The sequence below is a fragment of the Lutra lutra genome, chromosome 2, assembly GCF_902655055.1.
Source record: "Lutra lutra chromosome 2, mLutLut1.2, whole genome shotgun sequence".
Classification (NCBI taxonomy): Eukaryota; Metazoa; Chordata; class Mammalia; order Carnivora; family Mustelidae; genus Lutra; species Lutra lutra.
In genome coordinates this window covers 132,007,211-132,023,950 of record NC_062279.1, presented here as the reverse complement: position 1 = coordinate 132,023,950, position 16,740 = coordinate 132,007,211, and the positions used below count along the sequence as shown (strand labels likewise).

At 34.5% G+C, this 16,740-nt stretch overlaps 1 pseudogene; it reads left to right on the top strand.

Annotated features, from left to right (window-relative positions):
- The first annotated feature begins 6,759 nt into the window (after window positions 1-6,759).
- On the top strand, window positions 6,760-10,336 carry LOC125094132 (alpha-enolase-like; annotated as a pseudogene).
- Window positions 10,337-16,740: the final 6,404 nt, after the last annotated feature.

Genomic DNA, 16,740 nt, shown 5'->3' with positions numbered 1-16,740 from the left:
TGAAAGTTCTGTGAACTTTCAAGAGTTTCTATTTTTTTATTAATGTGATACTATTGTGCCTAAATCCAAGAGTTGCTGTGAGAAATAATTAAGAGAATGTAAAGAAAAAATGTTTTCCATAGATAAGTATTCAGAAAATTAAAACTATAATTATTCCTTTTTTAAAAAGATTTATTTAATTATTTATTTATTTTACAGAGAGAGAGACAGGGGAAAGAGAGGGAACACAAGCAGGGGGAATGGGAGAGGGAGAAGCAGGCTTCCTCACCAGTAGGGAGCCAGATGGGGGCCCAATTCAGGACTCTGGATGATGACCTGCGCCAAAGGCAGACACTTAACAACTGAGCCACCCAGGCACTCAAAACTATAATTATTCTTATTATTATTTTGAGAAGATATAAGTATTAGGATGTTGATAGATATACATTATTTTCATTAAAGAGTCTGCTGCTAGGAATACTGTATTATTATGTATATAATGAAAGATAATATTCTACTGAAGAAACATTTTTCATCTCATTGCTTATATCAAAAATGTAAATATTTGAGAGACTAATCATAATCACACCTGTTGGAGTTCCACTAAAGAAAAGATATGAGACAACAGAGGTGTTAAACAACATTATTGTGCTGTTCATTTTGCAGTTGTATGTGTGTCAAATCATCACAGTGTATACCTTAGATTTACATGTTATATGTCAATATCTCAATGATGCTGGAAAAAAAATTAGGGAACAGTTAGATTTTTGGCATATCTCTATTATCAATTTTAAAATGGTCGAAAAAAAAAAAGAGAGACAAAGACAGAGATTTGAGTGATGTGTCATAATCAAGAAATGCCTGGGACCAGGCAAGAAGGGATTGATCGTTCTTTAGAGCTTTGAAAGGGAGCATGGCCCTGCTGATTTTGGACTTCTGGCTTCTAGAACCAAAGAGAGAATACATTTCTGTGTTTAAAGACCAAAAAAAAAAAAAAAAAAAAAAATTAGATTCTTCCTTATTAGATTTTGTTGTAGAAATGAGCAGCACAGTTTGGCAGCTGCATATTTGTTTGAGCAAGCATACAGGGATGCCTGTTATTCTAGGACTGCTGTGTGGCACATCTGTGGCACAACTGGTCCTGAGAGTCACACATGCAGAGGGATAGTTGACACATGCGGTTTTATTTGAGTTGGAGAACTGCAGCGCCTGTTCACTTCCTCCTGAATTCAATCAATCTGCTTTGTGTCTGGTTGTAAAATAGCCAAGATTAATTATCAGGCAGCCCTGGAAATGTTGTGAGATGTATTATTTATTTATTTTTTTTTTTACAGAATTATTTTCTGCTTAGAGAAGCTATGTAGAGTCTGTAATAAAATTTGCAGATAACTAGATTCATTCCTCCATTTTTTTTTAATTTTTAATTTGACAGAGAGAGAGAGATCACAAGTAGGCAGAGAGGCAGGCAGAGGGAGAAGAGGAAGCAGGCTCCCTGCAGAGCCAGAGAGCATGATGCTGAGCTAGATCCTGGACCCTGAAACCTGATCCAAGCTGAAGGCAGAGGCTCAATCCACTGAGACACCCAGGCACCCCCATTTGTTGATTGACCAAATGAGGTTGTGACAATTGACATGCTGCTATGATTGAATGTTTTGCACATTTGTATAATCACCAGCTTTCTTTCTATTTCCTCTTAACAAATATTTCAGAAAGCCTTTGTTCTTCATTGGTTAGGTTTATAATTTTAAATTGTAGAAACTTCCCCTTTACTCAACATGATATATGGTATAGAATTATCTAATCTTTCTTTCCATATAAGCTTGCTCTCCATAAATACTCCAACTTCTTTTTTTTTTTTAAAGATTTTATTTATTTATTTGAGGCAGAGAGAGAGAGGGTGAGAAAGAGACATTGAGAGAACGACAACCAACTGAGCCACCCAGGGACCCAATACCCCAACTTCTAACAGCCATATCATTTTTTTTTTTTTTTTTTTACTTGTCAGGATTGAAAACACTTACATCTATTCTAGCCTGAATGTGAGTATACTGTTACTGGTCTGTAGGAAGATTATAAAGATTAAGATCCCAAAACACAGATTTATAATATTATGATTTATTAATGGATGTTGGAGATGTAAGTATTGTAAATGGACTTGGGAAGAGAAGAAAATTTATGAAACTAAATTTGTACCATTTACTAAGTAATACTGCAAGTATATGAACAAATGGATTTCATTTTCTTTTATTATATCACTTGCTCAAATGAATTTAATTTAGTTTAATTCATATTCAGATTGTACCTTTTCAGGACTTTTTTTTTTTTTTCCCATAGAGTTCATATTGTCCTTTTTTTTTAGATTTTTATTTTTTTTATTTTTTTTTTTTTTTTTTTTTAAGATTTTATTTATTATTTGACAGAGATAAATCACAAGTAGGCAGAGAGGCAGGCAGAGAGAGAGGAGGAAGCAGGCTCCCCGCTGAGGAGAAAGCCCGATGTGGGGCTTGAACCCAGGACCTGGGATCATGACCTGAGCCGAAGGCCAGCGGCTTAACCCACTGAGCCACCCAGGCGCCCCTTTTTTAGATTTTTAAAATCAAAATACATTCTCAATTATTTTCCTAGGTATAGATGCATAGAAACTAAACACTCTTTAACTTTTCATGTCTGAAATATTTTTTATGCCTCATATTTTTAATAGTTTAGGTATTCTTAAAATTTTGTATCAAATGGGGTGCCTTGGTGGCTTAGTCCATTAAGCGTCTGTCTTGACTCAGGTCATGATCCTCAGGTCCTGGGATAGAGCCCCACATCAGGCTTCCTGCTCAGTGGAGAGCTTGCTTCTGCCTCTCCATCTGCCTGCCACTCTGCCTGCTTGTGCGCTCTCTCTATGTCAAATAAATGAATAAATATTTTTTAAAATTTGTAATCAAAATGTGCCCTTCAATAATTTTATAGCTTTACCCAGTGTCTTATATATAGTGTTTTTGGGTCCTGAGGAGATTCTATATTAATTCAGTTCTGATTTTTTAAAAATAATTATTCTTTCTTCCTTTTTACTTCAATGAATTTTTTTTTTGCTGCTTGGTTTCCTCAGTATATTGATACATATCTACATAGGAGACACCTTTTACTCTTCTACCTGTTACTCATTGGTGCTTTCAGATTGAAGATTATTGATTTTCTTTGGCATTTGGAAATTGTTCTCTGAGGTTTTTACTTTCCCCTTTTCTATTATCTCTTTGGTAATCTAACACTCCATTTACATGAAAACTGGAACCTCTAAATTCACATGCTATGTCCTAGTTCTTTTTTTTTCCCTACTTCCATATCTGTTTGGGGAATTTTCCTAAACTCTTCTTCCAGTCTTTTCCATTTTGCCTTTAAAATTGCACACACATATATATACATATTCCTTCTTATTTGAACATTTTAAAAACATAACCTGTATATGAATACAAATTAATTTTTAAAATTTTAAAACTTAATCCCTAATATTACCAATTCTATTGCTCATACTAATGATCTCATCTAATTATAACAAGAATTACATGAAGAAACTATGAAAAATGTAGTATTTAGCATAAATTTGTTAATGTTTAGAAACTTATTTTTAGGAAGACCAAGCTACACAAAGAGCACTTTAAAAAACTGTAATCTTCCTTACTGGCCCAAGGATTTTTTTTTTTTTTTAAGATGTTATTTATTTGAGAGAAAGAGAGAGAGCATAAGTGGGGTCAGGGAGGGGCAGAGGAGAAACAGAATCCCCACCAAGCAGGGGTCCCAAAGGAGAGATCAGTGGGGTGCTCAATACCTTAGCCCAAGGCAGAAACTTAACTGACTGAGCCACGCAAGTGCCCTGGCCCAAGAATTTTCTAAACTTTTATATAGAATTTCTGTCCTTCAGCAGAATATATCTCTTCCTCAACCCTTTACAAGTCATTTTTAGTACCAAATACAAAAAAGGCACATTAATCTAGTTAGATAAATGAAAAGGTGAGTGAATGAATGAGCATCAAAAGTATAAAATCATCTTTATGTAATCCATATTTGAGCAATTATGGACCTCATTTTCTTTGTTCCTAATTTACTGAAGATTTTTAGGACATAAACTGCTAGATCAAGTTAGTGGCACATGAAAGACAACACTTAAGAAGTTAATAGAAATGTGCTATGCCATTATTAAGGGAAAAATCAATATTTAGGGGTGCCTAGGTGGCTCAGTGGGTTAAAGCCTCTGCCTTCGGCTCAGGTCATGATCCCAGGGTCCAGGGATCGAGCCCCACATCCCACTCTCTGCTCAGCGGGGAGCCTGCTTCCCTTTCTCTTTCTCTGCCTGCCTCTCTGCCTACTTGTGATCTCTCTCTGTCAAATAAGTAAATAAAATCTTAAAAAAAAAAAACATAAAATAAAAGAAAGACATTTTACAGTAATAACAAAAGGTCAGTCTGCTCAAAAGTTTTCAAAATAAAATGCCTTATGCAAAATAATAGAGCAGTTTCACAATATTTTTAAAATACTGGCAGAACGAAGGTGAAATAGAAATGTCTACCTCTATCAATAGATGATAGAATAAGAAGGAGACTGATGGAGTATAAATTGGTATACTCCCTTTGCAAACTCTTTGGAATTATCTATTAAAGTTAATCGGTCCTATATTAGTATGTAGGCATATACTGAACATAAAGATGTACTTATGTTCAAAAATAAGAAATGATGGGTATGTTTCTAAAACAGAAAAAAAAAATCTATTGTCTGAGAAATCCATATAAATCTTAGGTCTGGTAGGGGACAGTGTCAGGAATTGGGAAAAAAAGAGGCTTCTGGTGTGCTATCAGATAGATATTATGACAATTTATCAATTAACACACTTAAAATTTGTTCACTTTTCTGAATGCATGCCATACTTTATTGAGGGTTTACTACAAAAATTATTATATGACAAAACTACCTAAGAAAACAATGAACTTTGTTCATTGGATAATCATTTTATCCAATCCTTTGTTCATTGGATAAATGCATATATTTCTAAATGAAAGATCCTAAATAAAAATCAATGTGTTTCTTTTTTTGCAGAACACATTTCCATACTTTCATTTTCATATCAATTTTTCTTTTTTAAAATATTTTATATACTTTTTTGACAGAGAGAGAGAGACAACGAGAGAAGGAACACAAGCAGGGAGAGTGGGAGAGGGAGAAGCAGGCTTCCCACCGAGCAGGGAACCAGATGCGGGGCTCCATCCCAAGACTCTGGGATCATAACCTGAGTTGAAGGCAAATGCTTGACAACTGAGCCACCTAGGTGCCCCCATATCACTTTTTTCTTATACATCAATTGCAAATTTGTCTTAGAACACTGGAATATCAATATATAATCAACATTAAAACTACACTTTTCCCCTTTATTTCATAAGAATTAACTGTTAACAGTGGAACCTACTGCATAAATGATTTAAAACTAAATCATAAGAACTAAGAATAATAATTTCCTATTCATAATATCATTTTTATCCCTTTCCCAACCCTTTACATGTCATTTAGTGCCAAACACAAAAAAGGCACATTAGTTAAATAAATGAAAAGGTGAATGAGAATGAATAAATGAATGAATGAATATCAAAAGTATAAAATCATCTTCTGTAACCCACATTTGAACAATTATGTGTCTCATTTTTTTGTTCTTAATTTATTGAAGATTTTTAGGAAATAAACTTCTAGATCAAGTTAGTGGCATATTAGGGGCAACACTTAAGAAGTTAATATAAATATGTTATCTAATTATTATTGGCAAGAATCAATATTTGAAAAAAAGCCGAAGATAAATAATCAATAAAGATATAAAAGATCTAAAAGGCAATATTATTTTGACCTAATTGACAAACCTGATGTCTAAAACACTACATTCAACAATAACAGATTTCATTAATTTCATGTGTACACAGAATATTAACCACAATTTACAAGGCTTAAACAAATTTCAAGAGATTATAATTATTCAGATGATGTTCTCTAGTGTGACAAAATTAACCTAGAAATCAATAAAAAAGGATAATAATAAAATAGCCAATTAATACTAAATTAAACAATACATTTTTAAATTGGACAGTGAGCAAGAGAAAATCACACAAGAAATTTGTGAATAATTTGAACTAATAAAAATGAAGAACAGGGGACACCTGGGTGGCTCAGTGGGTTAAAGCATCTGCCTTTGGCTCGGGTCATGATCCCAGGGTCCTGGGATGGAACCCAGTGTCGGGTTCTCTGCTCAGCAGGGAGTCTGCTTCCCTTCCTCCCTCTCTTTTTCTGCCTGCTTGTGATCTCTGTCTGTCGAATAAATACAAATAAAAATTTTTAAAAAAATGAGGAACAGAAGTAATAAAACCTGTGAGATTTTCCTAAACTAGTGCTTAGAATTTGTATATGTAATATAAATTATTATATACTATAATACATATTTTCTTTCATATATATTATTTTATAAATATGAAAAAAAACCTAAAATATAAAATAGAAATAATCAACTGAAACCTGAAACTAATAAAATAGAAAAGGAGTAATACTAACAAAACCAAAAGTTGGTTCTTTGAAATGACTTTTAAGATTAATGAAAACTTAACAAATCTTTTTCAAGCCTAGCTATTTACTTCATTATTGCTATCCTGAATTCTCTCTCTGACATATCGCTTACATCCATATCCATTAGTTCTGTGGGAAAGGACATTATCTCTGTTTCTTTTCTTTGTTGAGAGTTCCTCCTTCTAGTCATTCTGTTGAGGGATGGGTGAGTGAATGATCACAGTCCAAAACATCAACCATGACCAAGCAAGATACACCCTAGCAAAATCCAGAATGATCAGAAGCTATCACCAAAAAAACAAAGCCAAAATGAAACAAAAGAATAAAATTTTTAAAAATTTTTTAAAAGTTTGGGGAGGTGAAAGGGGACTCTAATCTCTCACTGTGGATAAAGCAGGGTGTTCCGTTATTCCTGGGTGTATTTTGGTCTGTTTGTTAGGTGACACTACCTCCCAAAATTACAAAGAGATTAAAACTTTATATATTTAAAAGACATAAAGTTTTAAAACACACACACACACACACACACACACACACACCTATGTGTGTGTGTGTGTGTGTGTGTTTATAAAGGTAAAATTGAATAGAGTGAAAAGGGACTAAAATAAAGCATGCATTTATAAAAAATAGATGTGGAAAAGAGCAAATTAAAAAGTGACTATGAAATATAGATATATTGACATAATAATATAATTGATATAATACATAATATATAATATAATATAATATTATAATATAATATATAATATAGATATTTTGATGTAATAAAACATATAGTTGAAATGAGGAATAGATAAAAAGAGAAAAAAAAACAGAGCAAAAGCATAAGAAAAAAAAGAAAGGGAGAATTTTATCAGAAACATAATAAGTTATGAGGCCATACCTGGAGCTCAAAATACTATTTCCTCTGGCATTAGGATTTTACAATGTTATGGGATCCATAGGATTGTCTGTTCTTCCAGCCCATCTTCTGGGGGTGGGACCTGCTACACTGTTTTCTCAGGTAACCCTGCCTGGGTAGAGTTGTCCTGCCCCCTGTCAGGGGGATAGGCTCAGTGGATAGTGGTCCTCTCTGTGGCTTTTGTTCCTGGAGGCTTTCTGGGCCTCTTCCAAAGCTCAGACCAAAAATGTCCACATCCAAACCTCTGGCCTAGAGCAGAAAAATTGCAGTCTGCTCTCTTTAATAAACTCTCCAGGACATATATGGTATGTCCTTATGATCCAATAGTTGTTTATCTCTCTTTTCTCAGCTCCTTTATTCTCCATTGTTTGGTCTTCTATATCACTAATTCTTTCTTCCACCTCATTTATCCTAGCAGTTAGAGCTTCCATTTTTTTTTAATTGCATCTCATAATAGCCTTTTTTTATTTCAATGGTTAGATTTTAGATATTTTATTTCTCCAGAAAGGGATTCTCTAGTGTCTTCTATGCTTTTTTCAAGCCCAGCTAGTATCTTTAAAATCATTATTCTGAACTCTGGTTCTGACATCTTACTTATGTCCATATTGATTAGATGCCTGGCAATCAGTACTGCTTCTTGTTCTCTTTTTTGAGGTGAGTTTTCCATCTTGTCATTCTGCCCAGAGAAGAAAAGAGGAATAAGAGAACAAAATACTAAAATAGCAACAATGACTACAGAGAAATATACACTAAGCAAATCAGAAGAGACCCAAAACCAGGGGGGAAAAAAAAGGAGAGAGAGAGAAAATATAAGAAGGCAGGTGAGCAGAATAGAACAATTCACTGGATTCTGTGTGTGTTTTAGAAAACTAGATCCCAAAATTGTAAAGAAAGACTAATTTATATATGTACAAAAATAAAATTAAATACAATGAAAAGATAGAGTGTAACTGTAAAAAATGAAAATTAAAAGACAAGAAAAAAACAAAAGAGGAAGAAAAAAAACCCACCACAACAACAACAACAAAAAGAAAAGGAGGCAATATAAACAGGTGAGGAGAACAGAGCAATATACTATCTCCTCAGTGTATTTTGGTCAGTTTGCTAGAGGAAATGACATCTTAAAATTGTAAAGAAAAAAAAACTTATATATACAAAATAAAATTAAATACATTAAAAAGAGAATGTAACTATAAAGATGAAAATTTTAAAAATGACTTTAATGAAACAAAAGAAGAAGAAGAAGAAGAAAAGAATATGATCAAACACGTGAATAGAACAGAGCCATACATTAGATTTTGGGTGTATCTAGGTCTGTTAGAAGAAATTGCATCAAAATGTACTATTAAAGTGCAGTGTTCCAACAATTGTACATGTGTTGACAAAGTTAACAATTATTATCAAGATATAAAGAGCTTTATAATGTAAATTTCCATTTTAAAATAAGATGATCAGGTGTCTGGGAATAGGACAAGACATTGGGGCAGACAGCACAGGGAAGAGCTCAGGGGAAACTTGGTGCACACAGACCTTGCAGCGTAATAGTCACCCTTTGTGTCTGCAGCACACTCTGTTTCTTTCCCTCTATCATGAGATCCAGCAGTCAGAAATGAACCATGTCTATTCTCAAGTTATATGTCAGAGACCTTTCACTCTCATGAGGATCCCACTGTTTAAGTTGATCTCTGAACCTCAAAAGTGACTTAGCTGTTGTTTAAGAGGTCCTGAAGCTCATAAACAATGATAAATCACACTGTATGGTGACCTGTGTCTCAAAGGCTGTGAGCACATCAATAAAACTATTGTGTCTACTCTTATTAGCAGGAACCTGAATACAAGAAGAAAGATAAACTAATGATCTAATGGAAAATAAGTCTTAATGTGATGCTTACTCCCTCCTGGGAGTTTTTCTGGCTGTCTGCAAGGCTGGAGCCATTGAGAATGGGATGCCCCTATACCTCTACATTGCTACAGTGCTGACAATGACATGGCTATACAGGAGTACACAATCCTGCCATTTGGTACAGCAAACCTCAACAAAGTCATGTGCATTGGAGTGGAGCTTCACCACAACCTGAAGAATATCATCAAGAAGAAATATGGGAAAGATGCCACCAACATGGAGGATGGAAGTGTGTTGACTACTAACATCCTAAAGAATAAAAAAGCAGCTCTGAAGAATGAGATCAAGATAACCACTTACACCCATAAAGTTGTCATTGGCATGGACATGGCTGCCTTGGAGTTTTTCCAGGCAGGGAAAGTGTGATCTGAGCTTCAGGTTGTCTGATCACTCAAGTAGGTACATTACATCTCACAAACTGACTGACCTGTACAAATTCTTCACCAAGACTAACCAGTGGTGTCTATAGAATATCTCTTTAACCAAGGTGACTTGGAAGCTCAAAAAAAGTTCACAGCCAGGACAGGAATTTAGGTTGTCTCAACAGTTATCAACTCAAAACAGATTTCCAAGATTTCCTAGGTGAGAAATCTTGTAACTTCCTCCTGCTTAAAATGAACCAAATTGGCTCTGAGACCAAGTGTTTTCAGGCATGCAAGTTGGTCGAGTCCAATGCATGGGACTTGATGATGTCTCATCCCTCTAGAGAGACCAAAGACACATTTGTTGCTGGCCTGGTGTTGGGGTTCTGCTCCAGGCAAATCAAAAGTGGTACACCTTGCTGATCTGAGCACTTCACCAAGTATAGCCAGCACCTCAGAAAAAAAGAGCAACTGGGCAGCAAGGTTAAGTTTACTGGCAGGAACTCCAGAAACCCTATGCGAGCATGCAAGCTCCTGAGTCTTTCTGGCACTATTGGAATAATTAGAACTTTGCTCCTGAGGTTCCCACAGATAGCTCAGGGTCCCAATTGATACTTGGAATTCCCTTAATCGTTAACTCCCCTCTTTCATCCATGTGATGTTCTCTCCCTGATCCCTTAGAAGCAGGGGCCAAATGTGACCATCTGGAACCCTCTTGGAAACTCAAGTTCTGTAATCGTGCAATTGGCTCAAAACACTCTTTTTCTCACCTTGCTTCTCATCAAGTGTCTAGAGCCATGTGTATTCACAGTGTAATCTCAGAGGTGTCTACAGGCAAGATACTCGGTAGTTTTGTGTACAAAAAACCAAAAGGCCTCAGTGACCAATTAAAAAAGAAGAAGAAGAAGAAGAAGAAAATTCAACTAGGTTATCAGAAAGCATATTTAATTAATACAAATTCACTTCAGGGAAAAATTTCAAATGAAACAATGTTTACTAAGTACTAAAAAAATGCTAACCATGTTTTAGGATATAATGATTTTCATGTGCAACTGTGACATCTTGATTTTTTTAAAATTTTTTATGTGAGTTGTAATATACATTAAACTATATGGGCCACAACATACAACTTCATGATTTTCACACAGATTTTTGTGTAATCACAAACACGTCAAGAATAGGTCTTCACCAGTATTCTAAAAGTCCATTAATATTTCTTCTAATCACAATCCCCTCTCTTTCCCCAAAATAAACACTATCCTGAATTCCAACACAATACTGTAGTCTTGGCTGCTTTGTACTTTATCTAAATGTAATCATATAGTATCCATTCATTTGGATCTGTCTGAGTTCAGTTACTTGACATGCTGTTTGTGTGATCCATCCTCATTTCTGAGTTGTTTCTTTTCAGTTCATGTGTTTTCATGGCAATATAATGTCTCGTATAGTAATATTTCAAAATTTATATATCCCTTCAACTCTCATGAACACTAAGGTTATTTGGAATTTTGACTATTAAGAAGAATGTTACAAAACATCAAAACCATCAACATAAAACATCAAAAAACATTCCTGAATATAAAATCCTCATACATGTGGATGTATTCCTGTTGTTACAGGACTTAATTAACTAATTAAACCCTATTACTAACTCTAACACAAACCCTAGGATTCTAGGAATGCAAAAGTGAGTTGAAACTCAGAAGAGCTATGAACCAGGAGTCAAAGTGATCAGAAAAAACATAGCCATTAAAGGACTGTAACACAGCTTTGAAACATCTCGCATCCTTGAAATAAGCTTCTTTGAGTTAACTGATCAAAATTATCTATCAAATATTATCAGTACAAGCATAATTGACCAAACGACTCAGGTAAAAGTCCTACAGATAGGCCTACATAAGTGAACAAAGGTATCACATGTTTAGTAATTGTTGCTTTGACAAAATACCAAATAATAAAACCAAAACCAAGTGAAAGAAAACAACAAAAATATCTTATCCATAGACACCCTATTACTTACATTTCATTCTAATGAAAAGAAAAGCCATAATAACTGGCTTGGTAAATATGCCTGGGCCTGACAACACAGGGTCCCTCTCACTGAGCCTGTAATTTTGCCACTGAATGCGGAATGTTTAACCAATTCACTGTAAACACTAAGGTGAGCCTTAAGTATGGCACAGTCCTTGGAGGAGTTCAGCTAGCCAGTGTGATAGATTGTAGTAGATTGATCACATTGGATCCTTTCTACCCTTGAATAGTAAATAATTCATCCATTTTGGATTGGTTTATATCCTAGGTTATGAAGGCCTACCTTAATGCTTCCCACAGTTTAGTTAAACTTTAGACAAGTTTCTTCCAGACTATAGGCTGCTGACCTTTTTTTTTTTTAATAGAATTTACTTTTAATTATAAATTTTTATTTTATCCCTTTGGAATGTGTATAAATTTTCTCCCAAATTCTTACCAGTTTTTTTTTTTTTTTTAAGCTCAGGAAATGTCTGTCTCAAGGACTTAGGAACAATCTCTTTGAAATGTAAACTTCAAAGAAGATAACACTCTTTACCTAGTCTCTGAAGGAGGGTAGGCTTCTAAATTCAATTAGCAACAATTAGCAAATGTAGATAGCCTGCTCCCAGAGAAAAACATTTGTAAACTCAGGAATAATTCAATGTGTTGGATACATACCACTGATAACCCTAACCCCGAGGTCCTCTAATATTTTTCCACTAGCTCATCTCAGTCCCTAAAATCTCTCCTTTTGTTTTAGTGAACTTGAGTTCAGTCCCCTTCCCTATTGCAATAATTTCAAATAAGGTCTCCCTTAGTTGTTTAACATTGTCTGGTGCAATTTTTGTTTTGCCATGGGTGTAGCTACGTGTTTGTGTTTTCTTTCTCTGTCTGTGGTGTCTTGGCCAGCAAATTTACTCAAGAATAAGTTTACTGATTTATTATAATGGGATCATGAACAGTGCCTTGGGAAAGCACTCCACAATATGGTAAAGCTGGTATAACAATGAACATAATATGCATGGATTCCTTTAAGCTTAATGCCTATAATATTCCCAGTGTATAGAATACTTTTGTCCAAATGCCCTCTCACCATTGCTCCCAGGGACACAATTGAGTTTTGTTGTTGTTGTTGTTGTTTTTGCCTCATTTAGCAACTTTGGGCCTTATGGATGAGAAGTCCTAGTTTGGAAAGGAGGAACGTATTTACCCAAGAACATGTGAAGGATTTCACTAAACTTAAAATTATTGTCTTAACTTAGTTATTTGAGCTCCTTATGCTAATAAAACAACAATCAAAAAGAAAGTTAACTATATTAGCAGAGATAATGGACCACAATTATCATAAGGAGGTGGGGTTGCTGCTGTGTAATATGCATAGGGAAAAGTATATCTGGAGCTAATGAGATTCCTTAGGGGACCTCTTAATGCTTTCACTGAGCCAAAATCTTATGGCAATCTCAGAAAACAAAATCTGATGAAGACATGATAAAAGTAATGGAAGCCTCAGGCATAAATCATAGTACGATTATCACATGTGCTAGTACTCTTGGCTAGTTAAGTGCTGACTCAATTTGAGGCTAAATCTAACATGAGCAGTAGAAGAAGAATGTAAAGAATATCAGCTGTGGTCAGCTTCAGGATCTACTGCAGCAATTGGTTACATCTTCTTGTAATGTGTTGGTTATAATTGCTGTTTTAAATTTCAACCAACTCGGGACGCCTGTGTGGCTCAGTTGGTTGGACGACTGCCTTCGGCTCGGGTCATGGTCCCGGAGTTCCGGGATCGAGTCCTGCATCCAGCTTCCAGCTCCATGGGGAGTCTGCTTCTCCCTCTGACCTTCTCCTCGCTCATCCTCTCTCTCACTGTCTCTCTCTCAAATTAAAAAAAAAAAAAAAATCTTAAATTTCAACCAACTTTAAGGAACAGTAAAATTAAGAGACTTGAGCATTTAACATAGAGACTGAATAATGTAAGGTGAAGACAGTAGCTTTTTTTGCTATGTTTGACCAATACACAAGTAGTTCAGTATATTATGGCTAGTTTCCAGTGCCAATCTCTGTGTCCTTGTGCCTTAGGACTTTTTCTGGGAGCACAAAAGGCTATAGCCTGTGAACTTTTTTGCTGGAAATGTTCAGGGACTTCACAACACTCTGGGAGTAGATGGATAAATATACAGCTCCCTTGCCTCTCAAGTAAGATAATTTTGAGGTGTGATTTTATATGACTTTCCAGAGTTTTCTCTGTGGATTGAATTCCATTTGTTGACCACAATAGCTAACCAAAATGTTCCCTTCTGGTTATCTTCTTTTCCTGTCGTTTTCTCATATTTCAACCATGACATTTGTGCTTCAAAATAATTATGTCCACTCAATTCTTTATCTCAATATCTGCTTCTAGGAAACAAATAAACAAAAACAAAACCCAGCAACAATACACATACACTTATATGATATAATCTCTGACCACTGACTGACAAAAGGAACGGGTAATTTTTATGTCCCATTACATGCACAATGGTGGATATCTGTATAATTTTATAAGATCCTCAAAGAATGGTATTTCTAGATCAAACTGAATTTCCTTGCCTCTCTTTTAATTTGTGAAAGTTATAATGAATGCGTTTCTCATATAAATCTGTACAAACATAATTTTCTATGTAATAAGCAAACTTCACAATGAGATAAATGCTATCTTGATTACTTACTTGATCTTAGTTCTAGATAAATTTCTCAAATTTCATTTCTCAAAAATACTAACAACATAGTTAAGTCCTCGGTAAATTGTGTAGGATTTAAAGTATATTCTGTAATAAGTTAAAAGAAATTTAAATAAACACCCCCAACATTTGCTCATGAACATTGCCTTTACTTTAAATTCAAACTCGGAGTCATTCTCATGAAAGAATATTTAATACTTATTATTTCACTTTTTTTAAAAAATGGAACTGAAAAGGTTTACATTGGGTCAGCACATGATTAAAAATATGTACACCAATAATGAAGCAACAGAAAGATAAATTAAGAAAACAATTATATTTACATTGCACCAAAAATAATAAGATACCTAGGAATAAACCTAACCAAAGAGGTGAAAGACCTCTGAAAACTATAAAACATAAATGAAAGAAATTAGAGACAACACAACAAAATGGAAAGACATTCCATGCTCATGGATTGGAAGAACAAATATTGTTAAAATGTCTATACTACCCAAAGCAATCTACACATTCATTACAATCCCTATCAAAATACCAACAGCATTTTTCATAGAACTAGAACAAAATGTCCTGAAATCCGCATGGAACCACATAAGTCTCTAAATAGCCAAAACAATCTTCAAAAAGAAGAGAAAAGCTGGAGGCATAACAATTCCAGACATCAAGTTACATTACAAAGCTGTAATAATCAAAACAGCAGAGTACTGGCATTAAAAACAGACACATAGATCAATAGAATGGGATAGAAAACCCAGAAATAAACCCACAACTCTATGGTTGATGAATTTTGGACAAAGTATGAGAGAATATCCAATGGGAAAAAAGACAATCTATCCAACAAATGGTTTTGGGGAAACTGGATAACAACACACAAAAGAATGAAACTAAACCACTTTCTTATACCATACATAAAAATAAATTCAAAATGGATTAAAGACCTAAATGTGACACCTGATGTCATAAAAATCTTAGTAGTGAGTGGTGATAGTAACTTCTCAGATGTTAGCTTTAGATTTTTTTTTTTTTCCTAGCTAGGTCCCCCAAGGCAAGGGAAACAAAAGCAAAAATAAACTATTAGAACCCATCAAAACAAAAAGCTTCACACAGTAAAAGAAACAGCCAACAAAACTAAAAGGCAGCCTACAGAATGGGAGAAGATATTTTTAAATGACATATCTAATACATCTTATGAAGGGTTGGTATCCAAAATATGTAAAGAACTTATAAAACTCAACACCCCAAAAATGTATAATCCAGTTAAAAATGGGAAGAAAACATAAACAGACATTGCTCCAAAAAAGACATGGAAATGGGCAACAGACACATGAAAAGATGCTCATTATCAGGGAAATACAAATCAAAACCACAATGAGGTATCACCTCATGCCTGTCAGAATGGCTAAAATCAACAACACAAGAAACAATAGGTGTTGGTGAAGATGTGGAGAAAAAGGAACCTAGCACACTGTTTGTGGGAATGCAAGATGATGGAGCCACTCTGGAAAACAGTATTGAGGTTCCTTAAAAATTTAAAGATAGAACTATTCCTATTACCCAAAGGTTTACCCAAACAATATAAAATTTTAATCCAAATGGATACATGTACCCTTATGTTTATATTAGCATTATTTACAATAGCCAAGACACAGAAGCAGCCCAAGTGAGCCCAAGTGTCCATCCATTGATGAATGGATAAAGAAGAGGTGGTATGTGTGTGCACGTGTGTGTGTGTGTGTGTGTGTGAATATATATAGTCATAAGAAATAATGATATCTTGCCAGTTGCAATGAAATGGATATAGCTAGAAAGTATAATGCTAAGTGAAATAACTCAGTAAAAGAAAGACAAATACCATATGATTTCACTCATATGTGGAATTTAAGAGCACAGGGGGAAAAAAGAGCTAGAGAGAGAGAGACAAACCAAGAAATAGACTCTTACTTATAGAGAACAAACTGATGGTTACCAGAGAGAAGGTGAGAGAAGGAATGGGTGAAATAGGTGATGAGGATTAAGGATCACATTTGTAATAAACACTGGATGTTGTATGAAAGTGTCAAATTACTATATTGTACACCTGAAACTAATATAATACTGTATGTTAACTAACAGGAATTAAAATAAAAATTTAAAAAAATAATAAAGTTCTATTTCACAAAAAGTGAGGAAAGAACAAGAATGAATAATTTTCAGCCAGAAAAAAAACACATGAATGATAATCATATGAAAATATGTTCAATTTAATGATGATCAAAGAGCTATACGTTGAAATGAAATACCAATTTT